The sequence below is a fragment of the Hyperolius riggenbachi genome, chromosome 12 (genome assembly GCF_040937935.1).
Source record: "Hyperolius riggenbachi isolate aHypRig1 chromosome 12, aHypRig1.pri, whole genome shotgun sequence".
Lineage (NCBI taxonomy): Eukaryota > Metazoa > Chordata > Amphibia > Anura > Hyperoliidae > Hyperolius > Hyperolius riggenbachi.
The window spans coordinates 109,746,392-109,760,699 of record NC_090657.1 but is presented as its reverse complement, the minus strand read 5'-3'; the positions used below and the strand labels follow the sequence as shown (position 1 = coordinate 109,760,699).

Here is a 14,308-nt window from a genome sequence, read left to right as displayed (position 1 = left end):
AATACAGTGGCATATTGCGTCACGGATCATTTGAGTCACTGGACTGCTTCCCCAATTAGCTAGATAATTTCCCAGCTGCGGGTTTGTGCTGTACACTAGGCCCTCAGATCCTAAACCAGCCATAACTGTTCCCTCAGGCAGTAAACACAGTTCATCAGGGTTGCCTGACCTCCTCACATCTACTCCACATCTACTCCACATCTACTGGAGGCAGCTGCTAGTCAGACACAAAGGTTACACAGGCCTGCTCTCCCTGCCATGTGCTTTCTGCTATTGATTAGATAGCAGGAAAGGGCTGTCTCTTTTACTTATCAGACACTTCCTTGAAGTTCATTGAACGCAAGTTGAAACTGCTCTGCCAGGGCTGTTTGCCTTGCTGGAATTTGTGTTTGTTGGAGCTGTGTGTGTAAACATCCTATTAGTCCTGCTTTATTGTCCTGTGGGAGGAAACGTGTCATCTTTGTACACTGAGATGTTTTATTGATTAGCGTCTGCACCGAGAATTACAAACATTCCAGTTATGTCCGCCAGTGGTGGCTGTAGACAATCGCATACATCAATCTTGTTCACTAAATAGGCTCGTAGTTATGAGAGGTCAGTCTCCCAATCTGTCTGCTTTCGGCAGGGATCACATGACCATCTCATGTCTGGGAATGCTGACTGATAATGTTCACATAAATATTTGCACCGCCAGGAAATTAGCAATTAATTTTCTCCATCCACAGGTACTCCACAGGTATCTCTGTAAAATATGCCATTCAAAAGTTTTATTAAGTAAAAAAAATCTGCCAGATAGAATCTAATAAATACTGATAAATTGATGTCGGTATTTTGTATATTAGTGTGTACTTCTGTCTGTATTGTTTTGTACCCCATTTCTTACATTGTACAGCACCATGAAATATGTTGGTGCTTTATAGATCTATAATAACAAAAATTTCAATCTGTAGAGTAAACCAAAGCCTGCAGTCCCTGCTTTCGTTGTATTTTCTCAGCGCAGCCTCTTCAGTGATTAGAAATGCGAGTTATTAGCATCAGCGTGGATCACTTGCTTTACCAACAGATAAAAGTCAGGAAACACAAGGAAATCTTGTCTGTGACCGATGTAGTATGATATCTAACACATGTGTACTTTACGTTATATCTGCATTTGTGTATATCTGCAGTTGTGTACTGTCTGTTGACAGCTGCCGTACTTACACATGCTAAACCATACTTTATTAAGGAAGCCAATACCAGGCTGTCTTATCTGAGAATTGAGCGTCTGTACAGGTGGCCCACTTAGGCCTGTTTAAAGATCCAGCAAACCAGATCTTTAACTGTTTCATGACCACACTTAGTTAAATCTTTAGTGAAATCTACACCTGACATAGTGTAGATTTAATTATTTCGGCTCCACGTGCTCTCGCCATAATCGCTAATGATAGCTGAGTTGTAGAAACTGAATGGGTCCTGACTGTGTGATCTCAGTGAGCCAATCATAGTGATCACGGGGAAGATTTGAAGAAAGGAAAAAATAAACATTCTGGCCTTTATAGGTGCAGAGAAGCTGAGGTCAAATGACAGCAACATCCAAGAGCATTATTTCCCTCTTTACCTCAGATGCCAGAATCCACTCCATTGTGTACAGTGCACCATCATCCTACTTCCCCTCCCCATAGCAACAGTACACTCTAGGTGCAATGCGTCTGTACAACACCGCTCATTCTAAACAGTGCTGACCGCAGGATCGAACTCTATCCTGATAAGTGACACTAATGGTACATATGTACATACTATGTACATACATTAAGGGTATGTGGATAAATTCCCATTTTTTATACATTTGAACCCTTCCCTCCTAATGGTTCATATGTACATACATTAAGGGTACGTGGATAAATTCCCACTTTTTTTTATACATTTGAACCCTTCCCTCCTCCCATAATCATGCTTGAAATAGTTTGGGAGGAAAAAAAGGATCTTGAAGCTCTTTCACATTATAAAACAAAGAAAGGGACACAGAGAGCCCAAAGAAGTAATATTCACACACCAGGGTTATCACAAGGCAACCACTGCAATGGCAGGTGGGAAGATTAGACCTGACCCCACTCAGTTTAAAGGAGTCATCAGGCAAGTTAAAACATAGCTGACTTAATTACCCGGGGCTTCCTCCAGCCCCTTAAAGCTGTCTGTTCCACGCTGACAGCTCCGTTCGCAGCCACCGGCCAGGGGTACTCGCACGGTTCAGAGGCCGACTTCAAGGTCGTCCTTACTGCCCCTGTGTGAAGTGCCGCTGTCAGTCGAGCTTACGTTGTCCGTGGCGTAAATCAGCTATGTTTTCACTTGCCTGATGACTCCTTTAAGAAGTTGCTCTCTGTACATCTGAAAGATGGGGCAACACCCCTCCACCAAGGGTGGAATAGACAATATTCTAGTATGTATAACAGAGGCACCAACGTGATACAAAAACAGTTTAAAAGAGGAGGTAATGGTTGACTTACCTCCTCCAAGAAGACAATAAAGATTGTTGATTTATAGTAAACAACAATTTATTCACAATACTCTAAAGGAGTATTGTGTATTCTTTCACATTATATGCGTTTATGTGCATGTTTAAAAATGCCTAGCACGTAGACTTCAATTGAGGTCATTCAGACATGTGCACTTTGTTTGCATGCAATGTGCTTTTTTAATCTGCATAATGCTCATCTCTCTGGTCAGTGGCTATTTTGAAACCAATCCTGATGTAATTTCCTCCCCTACTGTACTCTGCCTGATTGTGTATGAAAAGTATTATTTCTTTCTGTAATACAATGACAGCAGCAATGTTGTTTGCAAACATTACACAATGGCTAGTAACACCTCCTCCTCCTCCTGCCCAGACTGAGCTCCCATGAGCCCTTGCTACTGCCAAGGCTCTCTGAAAACCTGTGGGTGTGGTTTATTTAGTTTATAGGGAATTAGAGTATTAAAACAAAAAAGTATAAAGTATTAGAGGCAGAGGATCAGCAGGACAGCCAGGCAATGTACATTATTTAAAAGGAAATAAACATGTCAGACTCCATATCTCTCTCACTTTAGGTTGCCTTTAAAGAGAAACTGTAGTGAAAATAACCTAATGAATAAAATTGCTTTTTTTTGTTTGTTTTTAACACAATATTTATACATTTAGTCAGTGTTTGCCCATTGTTATGCTGGGAATACACCATACGATTTTTCAGCAGATAGAAGGTTCGGTAGATAACTTCCAACGTGTCCGATCTTATGTTCGATCGTTTTTCTAATCGATGGAAATAGATTAGAAAAGATAAGAGAATCGAGAGGGGAAATTGACTGGAAAATTGAATTGAAAATCGATCGGACGGAAAATCGACCAGAAAAAACACATCGTGTATTCCCAGCATCAAATCTTCCTCACTCTGGTTTACTTTGTGAGATTTATCACAGGTAGTGACACCCTGTCGGGTGCAGCACTGCGGAATGTTGGTTTCTAAGAGCTCCAAAGCCAGTGAAATTAATTCCTGGTCTCCCAGAATGCTCTGGGAGGGGAATTCTGCAAAACTAAACAGCCTGGGCTAAGCATCACTGAGAGGGCAGGGTTACATACCAATATATAGTAATATATAGATATAGGCAGTGTTTTTGATGCTGAAAGCAGGAAAATACTGCAAAATTGGGTATTCTGAGTAATTTGCTGCATTCTACTATATTACTACAGTGCATAATACCATTATCTTTAATTCAAAATCACCAATTCATGATGCAGCAAAGCTTAGCTATAGTTAGTCTTGGAGTGGCCTGAACATTTCCCTTATTTACAAGCTGATCATTTGTAAGCATTCTTGGGTAATTTGTCACTTATAGGCGATGAAGAGTAAAAGAATTGATTAGGCCAGAGCTAATCTCCGAGATGTGACTTGCTCCAAAATGGGGAACAGGAATGAGGGGCAGGCAGCAGGTGACTCATACTACAATTATTACATTGACAGTTCTGGATATAATGAAAGCAATGTGTAGTAAGAAAAAAAAGATGATGAATGTCAGCTAAGCTTGACCACATATTGAAAACTATACCATCCTATTTCTGTCACTGGAGATGTATTTTTATAAAGGCCATCTCCAGGCACAAATCTAAAAATATCATCTGATACCTTAGCAATCAGTGCTCAGATGTCACCTTTCTGTGGGAAATGAGGCTTCTGCAGCTAAAAATTGTGTCTTGGAATGTTGATCACATGATCAGAAGCACTGACTTGGTGTGTTATTTTCTGTCTGTGTGGGTTTGGTTGTTAATGCAGCATACCGCTCAGTTTTTTGAGATAAGAAAAAGGGACACACTAAATGCTGGGAATACACCATGTAATTTTCCGTCAGATAGATGGGTCGATAGATAATATCCGACAGGTCCGATCTGATTTCCGATCCTTTTTTTGATCGATTTGTATATAAGTGATCAGGAAGTGCAGCGTGGCTTGAGTAAGAAGACACCCTCCGAAACGTTGCAGTTTATGCTGTACTAAAACTAAATAAAAAGAGCTTAAATACTACTTGGATGGTGCCGGCTTTCTGATTCTATAGACAGTTGATCCGTGGTGCTGCTGGATCTGCCTGGGCACATCCATCCTACCGAGTAAGCTGGAGAGAGTGCCACACAACTATGTTTATTTATATAAGTGATCAGAAAAATGACTTTTAAATCAAATCGGATCTGGCGGAAATTATCTATCAACCCATCTATCTGATGGGAAATTGCATGATGTATTTCCAGCATTAGACATGCCCTGCCACACCTCCTATCACTCCCCTGCCACACCCCCAGTCAAAGATACCACAATACAGGTATAACAACACATATCTGGGATTACAGTTCTTCCTGGACACTGGAAAAACTCAAACTATTTAACCAATATTTGTTAAGACAAAATACTGCATTCAGTTGTACTCCTGTGCAAATAACGTGCGACCCAAACACTGTAAACAACTGTCCTAGTGACTCCAACATTTCTACAGTTTTGCAACATTACTACTATACTACTTTCCATAGGTAGCGCTGTCCGGGTAGGTCCTTGGCTTTGTAAACGAGTCAGGAAAACACCCCTGTGTATGCACCCAAATGTTCAAGCAGACGATCAGTTTACAGATGCCAAACACATCTGGAGTCTGGTTATATTACGACCTTATGGCTGATTTGAGTTGCGCGCACTAGCTATGCTAAACTCTGTAGAGGTGGCAGCTTTTCACCACCTTAGCCAACAATCAAGCATGTGTACAGGTGTCCTCAAAGCTTATTAAAAGATCTGAAATTCTGGATCTGCAACCAACAGCAATCAGAATCATTTATTTCACCAAGCAGGACTTGGTCGTGCCCGAATTGGATTTGGCACATAGAGGAATTAAGCAGGAGATAGGACACACAATATACAACATACAGCAGAGTAAACACAATGTACAGCGGTATAAGAATGATACATTCTAGAGACAGCAACATAATATACAATTTGTCAATAACAGCAACCAGTGTCGGAAACCCTAAGGAGATAGAAGGGTGCACAGGGGGAGAGTTCAAGAGGTGGACAGCCGAAGGGAAAGAACTGTTTCTATGCCTTGATGTCCTAGTGGAGATGGCCTGAAACCTTTGGCTTGATGGGAGTCGACTGAAGAAGCGGTAGCCGGGTAGTGAGGTATCGTTGGAAATCCTCCTCAACACACTGATTCTCAGTTTGGAGTTGTAGAGGGAGGGGGGGGGGTTGTGCCTTTCGCTAGCGGAGCAGCCTCCTGGCCCCTCCCACAATGCGTTGCTCGAGGCAGTAAATATAGTAGTGAGAGGCATCTGTATGACACTCAGCCCCTGTATTGTTACCCAAGCAATGAAGACCTTATCCCGTCAGGTGACAACCATTGTGTGAGTGTATAAACATTTTGTTTTTGACAGTCTATCTATCTTGCCCGAGCCCGATTTATCATGGGTCATTCAGGCCATATACGTAAAATGTGGAAATTCTGTTGTGCAAACTTACTCAGTAGTTTATGTTTGTGATTAATCATAGGAGTAGGCAGTGCTACAGCTGTGTGCAATTAGGAGGAAGTATCTTGCAATACTAATGCTTCATACACACTTGAGATAAAAGTCTTTGGAAAAGGCAAGATCACAGACCAATTTTACCCCCTCACATTTAGTATGAGAGCCATACTCTACACAGTCTATTCTATGGAGCTGCACTCCCCATCAGATAAAATCTTTGCAAGATGCTGCACACAAAGATGCCCGTACACACTCAAAAGATCATTATCTGCAAAAGATCTGTTCCTGCAAAAAATCCATTCCTGCAAAATGCATTCATAGTCTGCAGATCCTCATACACACCTGGTTTAACAGACTTCATCTGCATATCTGGCAATCATCTGCAGATCTGAAAATCCATCCTGGTGGATCTGATCTGCAGATGATCTGCAGATGATTGTCTGTTAAAGCAGGTGTGTATGAGGATCTTCAGATCTCATAGACTATGAATGCATTTTGCAAGAATGGATTTTTTGCAGGAACAGATCTTTTGCAGATAATGATCTTTTGAGTGTGTACGGGCATCTTTGTGTGCAGCATCTTGCAAAGATTTTATCTGATGAGGAGTGCAGCTCCATAGAATAGACTGTGTAGAGTATGGCTCTCATACTACATGGAAGGGGGTAAAATTGGTCTGTGATCTTGCATTTTCCAAAGACTTTTATCTCAAGTGTGTATGAAGCATAAGGCCCAGTTCACCCGGTTGTCTCAGGGCAGAAGTGGTGACAGCTAGTTAAGCTGTTGCCAAATGCTTTTCTGCTACCGAGCAGAAAAGCATTTGGCAACCTTTGGTGGCGGTTCCTGGCATTTCATCATTGCTTTTTAGGGTCAATCCTGGGAGCTAGGGGAAATGGAACTGACAAACGTAGCCGATCCTGGACCCTACAGGTAGAATTTGGGCAGAGACTGTGGGACCTACCACGGCGTTTATGCAAGCAATGGAAAATTCTCACATAAATGGAAGCACAGTGTCTCCTTTGCCATTTGCCGGAAACTTTGTGTTTAACACCCCTCACATCCCCTCCCCCAAACATACACACACTCACACACACACACACACACACACACACACACACACACACACACACACACACACACACACACACACACACACACACATCTGTCTGAACCAGCCCTTACAAAGAAGGAAAAAAAGAACTACCACTACATTTAAAAAGTGTCATACAATGCCCACTAAAGTGGTTGCCTTTACTTGGGCAGTATGTTCAGTGCTTCTTTGAGTACCAAAGGCCTATTATATGGACAGTAGTTTGTGAGTCCAGCTGAGAGACAGCACTTTCCAAAATGATCCCTATGATAATTTCAAAGGAAGTTCTTCCATCATGGTGACGGTCATGGGTCCACTCCTTTTCCTTTCCACAGAGCAGAGTTTGCTCACCAACCAAGCAGCACATCTGTACAGTGTTCGTTCTAAAATTGCTGTCTTTAACAATCTTTACAAATCGTTTCATGTGACAAATATCTTAAGTCTATGCCAGGCTTTAGTCATATGATTTGTTCTGTAAATGACTGTGGAAAATTACCACTATGTCAATGCTTCAAAGTATAATATTCCTTCAAGACATTTTGTGTGGTATGACCTAAATTATTTAATTACAACTGTGCAAAAATTCTAATCATAAAGTTTCAATATAAATCTGTTAAAATCAAAAAAGTCCATCTGGCCCTGTAATTACTTTGTGAGACCCATTACTGCCACATATGGCCCCCTTGTTGTTCTTTTCCCTTATTGGCCAAACACTGCAACGCAATTGGAATCTAACGATGTAGTTAGAAAATGACTAGTAAGTATTTGTTTTGATATAAGGACATCTTCAATAACTGTCCAGTTAATCAAAACAGGATTTTCCTTGTTGCGCAGGTGACCGCTCTCTGTGGTAACACTGTTGGCTTCTGGGTCTACACAGGCTGCTTGACAAAAAAAAGTCTATGTATACAGCTGCTTGGCCTGTTTGGCTGAGGCCAGCACATTGTACAAAACCAGCTTGTCACCTATCCTACAGTCACCGTTCACCCTGCCTATTCTTGTGTCTCTAATGGCCCATACTCACGGGCTACAATTGTCGCCGCAACGTGCAGGGCGCGCGCGTGTTGCCGCGACAGGTCGCTCGTGAGTATGAGGCGTTGCACGGGCGCGCACCCCGAACCGTCGCACGTCGCTGCTGTCGCCAGGCGATTGGCGCGGTTAATCGCCTGGCGACAGTTGCCGCCGCAACTCTGCCGCAACTGTCGCAGGGGGAGGAACAACAGCAACAGCTTCTGCCGCATTAGTTGCCAGGTCCCGTGTTGTGCGGAGGGACCTGGCGACGAGCTGTCGCCGGCCTGTCGCTCACACGCTCTCGTGTGCTAGCGACAGGCCAGAAATGTTGCCCGTGAGTATGGGCCATTATGGCCCATACTCACGGGCTACAATTGTCGCCGCAACACGCGGCGCGCGCGTGTTGCGGCGACAGGTCGCTCATGAGTATGAGGCGTTGCACGGGCGCGCACCCCGAACCGTCGCTCATCGCTGCTGTCGCCAGGCGATTAGGGCAGGTTAATCGCCTGGCGACAGTTGCCGCCGCAACTCCGCCGCAACTGTCGCGGGGGGAGGAACAACAGCAACAGCTTCTGCCGCATTAGTTGCCAGGTCCCGTGTTGTGCGGAGGGACCTGGCGACGAGCTGTCGCCGGCCTGTCGCTCACACGCTCTCGTGTGCTAGCGACAGGCCAGAAATGTTGCCCGTGAGTATGGGCCATTATGGCCCATACTCACGGGCTACAATTGTCGCCGCAACATGCAGCGCGCGCGTGTTGCGGCGACAGGTCGCCCGTGAGTATGAGGCGTTGCACGGGCGCGCACCCCGAACCGTCGCTCGTCGCTGATGTCGCCAGGCGATTGTCGCAGTCAATCGCCTGGTGACAGTTGCCGCCGCAACTGTCGCTAGTCCGCGTGAGTATGCGGACTAGCGACAGCAACATAATTGTAAATAGACGGCGCTTCCGGAGAGGGGGAGGAACGTCGGCGACAGCTTCCGTCGCACAGCTGATCCCTCTTCCGCTTGTGTACACGGAGGGAGCCGGCCTGTCGCGCACAGGCTCACGTATGCTGGCGACAGACCACTTATGTAGCCCGTGAGTATGGGCCAGTAGTACTGTCACCTGACTTCCTGTAGTAGCCCTTATCCTCTACAGTGGTTCCATATTTAGTCATCAGAGCATTCACTTGCCTTTTACACAACCTTTTCTCTATGGTTGATATTCTATACATAGAGAAGCCTAATCGTTTGCCCAGAGTATCATTATATTGTATATTCATTCACAACGGTAATGCCTGGAGTGTTCATTTCCTTCCAGAATGATATTGCAGACCATAGCTTAAAGAGAATCTGTATTGTTAAAATCGCACAAAAGTAAACATAACAGTGCATTAGGGGACATCTCCTATTCCCCTCTGTCACAATTTCGCCGCTCCCCGCCGCATTAAAAGTGGTTAAAAACAGTTTTAAAAAGTTTGTTTATAAACAAACAAAATGGCCACCAAAACAGGAAGTAGGTTGATGTACAGTATGTCCACACATAGAAAATACATCCATACACAAGCAGGCTGTATACAGCATTCCTTTTGAATCTCAAGAGATCATTTGTGTGTTTCTTTCCCCCCTGAGGGGTGAGTGCATAGCAGAACCACAACACTGAAGAACTTGGCAGCCTTCCAGACACAGGCTGACAAGTCTGACAAGGGAAAGATACATTGATTTATTACAGAGACTGTGATAGTACAAAGTGCTGCAGTAAGCCAGAACACATTAGAATAGCTTTTGGAACTTGTGGGATGATAAAAAACAGGATGCAATTTTTGTTACGGAGTCTCTATAATAAGTTGTAGAGGCCCAGGAATTGAGCTGTTACCTTAAAGAACAAATGACACCCATGCTAACATAGAAATAAAAAACACATATATAAGTAGATAAATACTACTTCTACTTACATAACAGGTATATTGTGCTATCCACGTAATAATTCCTGTGAATTTTATAAAGGAAAAGCAGAAAATCCTATTGTAGGCAGTGGCCATCTTGCCAAGCTAATGCTGACATCATATCCTCCCTGACTCTTGTTTTCCCCCTCCTTTCTCTTGCTCATTGTGTATTCATTAGCTGCCCTCCGCACAGAGTCCTTTTTTTATTTACACATCAAATCACTGAGTCACCTCAGCCTTGCTTGTAAACACAAGTGATCAGAGGGTGTTTCTGATAAGCAGCTAGGCAGGGAAGTAAATGGAAGAGGAGGAATATATTATAGATAAAAAGAACTCCCAGCATTCAACTCTTTGGCACTAGGGCCAGTGCTCCTAAAGTATGTGATAACTACAAACCATAACAACAGAAAAAGTTTTGCAAGTTTTGAATGCAGGATTAGCATCTTTATCACTTAATACACTCAGACCAGTTGCTGTTGAAATTTGATTTTGTATGGTGACAATACCGCTTTAAAGTGGATGGCACCATCACAAAGTCAGTGAAAGTCAATATAAGGCTAGTAGACCTGCATTAGCTAACAAGACATCCGACACTCGATTTGGGTGAAACATGTAATTTTACCCGCTAAATAGATAACTACATGGGCACAAACAGCTGTTGGATGGTGTTCAATAGCATGGACTTTAAGAAGAAATCGCCACCAATGCATCCGGAGGTACTTTGGTCTTTTATCTGCTTTAATAAAATATGATTAATGGTTTCAAAGAAATATACCGGTATTAATTTTTTGGTACCATTTTGAGCATTAGGCCTAGAATGACATTGTTATTTAGGATCGGGTGGTTCGTGCATGACTAAAAGTTTTTTTTACTAATGTGACAGAGAATGATAACGTAGCTGATACAGAAAACTGATGACTGTTAAAAACAAATTATTTCAGTGACCATTCACTTTTCTTCCAGACTATCTCTTGTAGGAATCTGAAGTCTCCTATGTCAGAGGCACTTAATCGTTTACAGAGGGGCAGGACCCCCAATGGTCTCTTGCCTCTCAGTAGCTGTATGGAAAGTCCCTCGGCATCTGGCACTCCATTTTGGCATTCTCGCTTGGTGTCTGTTTGCTGTGTGTGACCACAATCTACCCCAGTAGTCCTTTGCAATCGACCAGTAGATTGTGATTGACGCAATGGGCACACCTGAGAAATGATAATGAAAACAGTCATTAGTGATTGTTTTGAGTAAGCGTTTAGGAACTGTCCTTGTACAGATGCGCTGCTGGGCTTTCTGCTGAGCAGCCTGTTCTTCTATATGAAGAGGTAAGAGAGGAGGGTCGGGGGGCAGGAGGTGTCCCACTAGATAATACACTAGGGATTGGTCAAGCAAGTGCTATGCTGTGGCTCCTTGGTACACTGTACTTTTGTTGTCATAAGTCTTGTGCATTGTGTGCGAATACGTTTACATATTTCTGTGTGTGAAGAATATCACATTGCTGAAGTGGAGACTAGCGTGCTAGATAATGATCATGTGTATTAATCTGCACAGATAGTGGCCATGGTTAGCGTTATCTTTGTGATGCTCATGCTGCAGTGCAAGATGATCCTGAGCAACAGAAGCTCTATAGTATTGCAGATTTTCAGGCAACCTATGCAGATAGAGTGTAGGTTCCCAACACGCGCTATGTCTACCCAAGGGGGTACTTACTATACTGGATTGACAGTTTTTTTTTAAACTTCTTCATTGAGTAAAGTGCATTTATAACAGATTTATAACCGGTACAAGCAATAAAAGGAAGAGAAAATAAAAACACAAACACTGAAGACACAGTGCAAGGAGATGCAGCATGCAAAAAAACAAAACAAATAAAACAAATGGCTAATTGGGGCTTGGTTAAAGGATACCCGAAGTGACATGTGCTATGATGAGATAGACATGCCTATGTACAGTGCCTAGCACACAAATAACTATTCTGTGTTCCTTTTTTTTCTTTTTCTGTCTGAAAGAGTTAAATATCAGGTATGTAAGTGGCTGACTGAGTCCTGACACAGACAGGAAGTGACTACAGTCTGACCCTCACTGATAAGAAATTCCCCTTTTTATCTCTTTCTTGCTCTCAGAAGCCATGTTCTGCTAGGAAAGTGTTTTATAGTTGGAATTTCTTATCAGTGAGGGTCACGCTGTAGTCACTTCCTGTCTGAGTCAGGACTGAGTCAGCCACTTACATACCTGATATTTAACTCTTTCAGACAGAGAAAGAAAAGAAGGAACACAGCATAGTTATTTGTGTGCTAGGCACTGTACATACACATGTCTATATCATCATGTCACATGTCACTTCGGGTATCCTTTAACCAAGCCCCAATTAGCCAGACCAGGGGTATCAAGCCAAAGGCCCCAAACCTTCTCAAATTTGGCTGGACACTTTGTGTGCTGATAGATTAGTTTTTGGACTTCCACATATTGAATGGGAGGACAGAGGGAGCTCATCTTTCCATTGCCACAGGAAAAGCAGGCTAGCCTGGAATAAGGCCCACAGAATTGCCTGGGAGGTGAAATCATCAATTGCAATGTTCTCCAAAGTGAACAAGTGAGTTAATTTCTTGGGGTTAAGACCATAAAAGCCCAAAGCATTTAAGGGCACCTTTGGTATTGCTTGCATGATCTCTAGCCAGATGTCATCTGAAATAGGACCTAGATCTGACTTCCACTTATGTTTACTTTAAAAGGGTTGAGTGCTAGGAAAAGGATCCGGACATCACAATAGTGATCAAATATAAAAGTTTTTCTGACAAGGGAGGTAAGTATTTTTAAAAAGAGAGGTTCCTGTCTGCACATTGAGCCTTTTTGTTTTGTGCTTGGAGAGCGTGACGAAGCCGCAGGTACTGGTAGAAGCATTTATGGTCCATAAAGTGACCCGTTCTGGAAGTGCTGATACAACAGGGTAATACCTTTAAATGATCACAATCTACTAAATGATAGTTCAAGAATCTCTGTGTACTCGATTATTCCACAAGGTGGTATAAATTGAATAGTCAGCAATCCTTTGAAAGGATTTAAGTTTATTCAATAGTTTGTGAACCATAAATGGTGGAGGGGAGAATATGTGTTGACAGTATGTAGAAAATCATAGGCATCCAAACTCTGGACAAAGTGGGGGGGACAATAGATTTAATGAGGGTTCTGCTAGAATAAGCAAGGTGCTAAGTCTGCCCTGTAAGAAAATAACACCAGGGGTTTGGCACCAATGACCTTGATGCTAGGCAGGATGGTCAGATGGTACACACCCCTGGCACAAATAAAAGAGGAAGAACCGTAAGCTGGATGGGCACCACGTGGTGGTCAACACAGGACAGGTAACGTATAAATGCACACATGGGGAGCACATTTTATACACTAGGGGTGATGTGGTGGGCTCGGGCGATTCCCGAGAGATTTCATGCTGAAATCGATGAGGAATCGGCCTGCGGCGTATGGGCAGCCGACCGCTCTCTCTATAATCAGATTCGATCAGAGAGAGTTTTGTCTCTTTTTCTAATCTGCCCATCATTGCTAGATGTATGGGCACCTTAAGGTGTCATCTGCATACAATGCAGTTTTCTCCTCCAGGGAGCCATGCCTAAAGCCAAAAATATTGGAAAACAAAGCAGATCGAGAGCCCCAATAGTGCAATATGTCAAACCAATTGGTCAAAAGAGTAAATATATGAGAATATACTCACAAAGGTGGGTTACCTCTGGTAACCACTCAGTAGGCAGGTGGGGAGATTAGACTCGACCCCACTCGGGTTAAAAATGTCGCTCTCTGTAGAAGCAGAAGAAAAGGTGGTAACACCCCTCCACCAAGGGTGGACACTCAAGATAAACAGTTACTCCATTACTCTGGAGTCTATTCGACAGGGCTGTGGAATCGGTACAAAAATCTTCCGACTCCGACTCCTCAGTTTATGAAACCTCCCACTCCAACACCGACTCCGGGTACCCAAAATGGCTCCGACTCCTCGACTTCCGACTCCTTAGTCTTAATACTTACCAGGGCTGTGGATTTTGTACAAAAAACACCCGACTCCGCAGTTTATAAAATCTCCGACTCCGGGTACCCAAAATTGCTCTGACTCCTCGACTCCGACTCCACAGCCCTGCTATTTGAATAAAGATATTTTTCAATGAATAACTAATCATATGTCTACTTTAGGGAGGTAAGTCCACCACTACCTCCCCCTTTTTAACTGTTTAACTATTTTCTCCTTATCTGGCGCCTCCATTTTAAACAACTGTGTATTCAAAAATA

At 43.1% G+C, this 14,308-nt stretch overlaps 1 protein-coding gene and 1 long non-coding RNA gene across 3 annotated transcripts in view; one reads left to right on the top strand and one right to left on the bottom strand.

Moving 5' to 3' along the window:
- The window catches only part of RARA (retinoic acid receptor alpha), a 217,856-nt gene that overhangs the window by 145,373 nt on the left and 58,175 nt on the right, over positions 1-14,308 (top strand). The window lies entirely within an intron of this gene.
- Positions 460-1,666, bottom strand: LOC137541278 (uncharacterized). Its single transcript, XR_011025117.1, has 2 exons — positions 1,598-1,666; positions 460-742 (listed from the first exon to the last, which is right to left on the bottom strand). It is a non-coding gene; the product is annotated as an uncharacterized lncRNA (long non-coding RNA).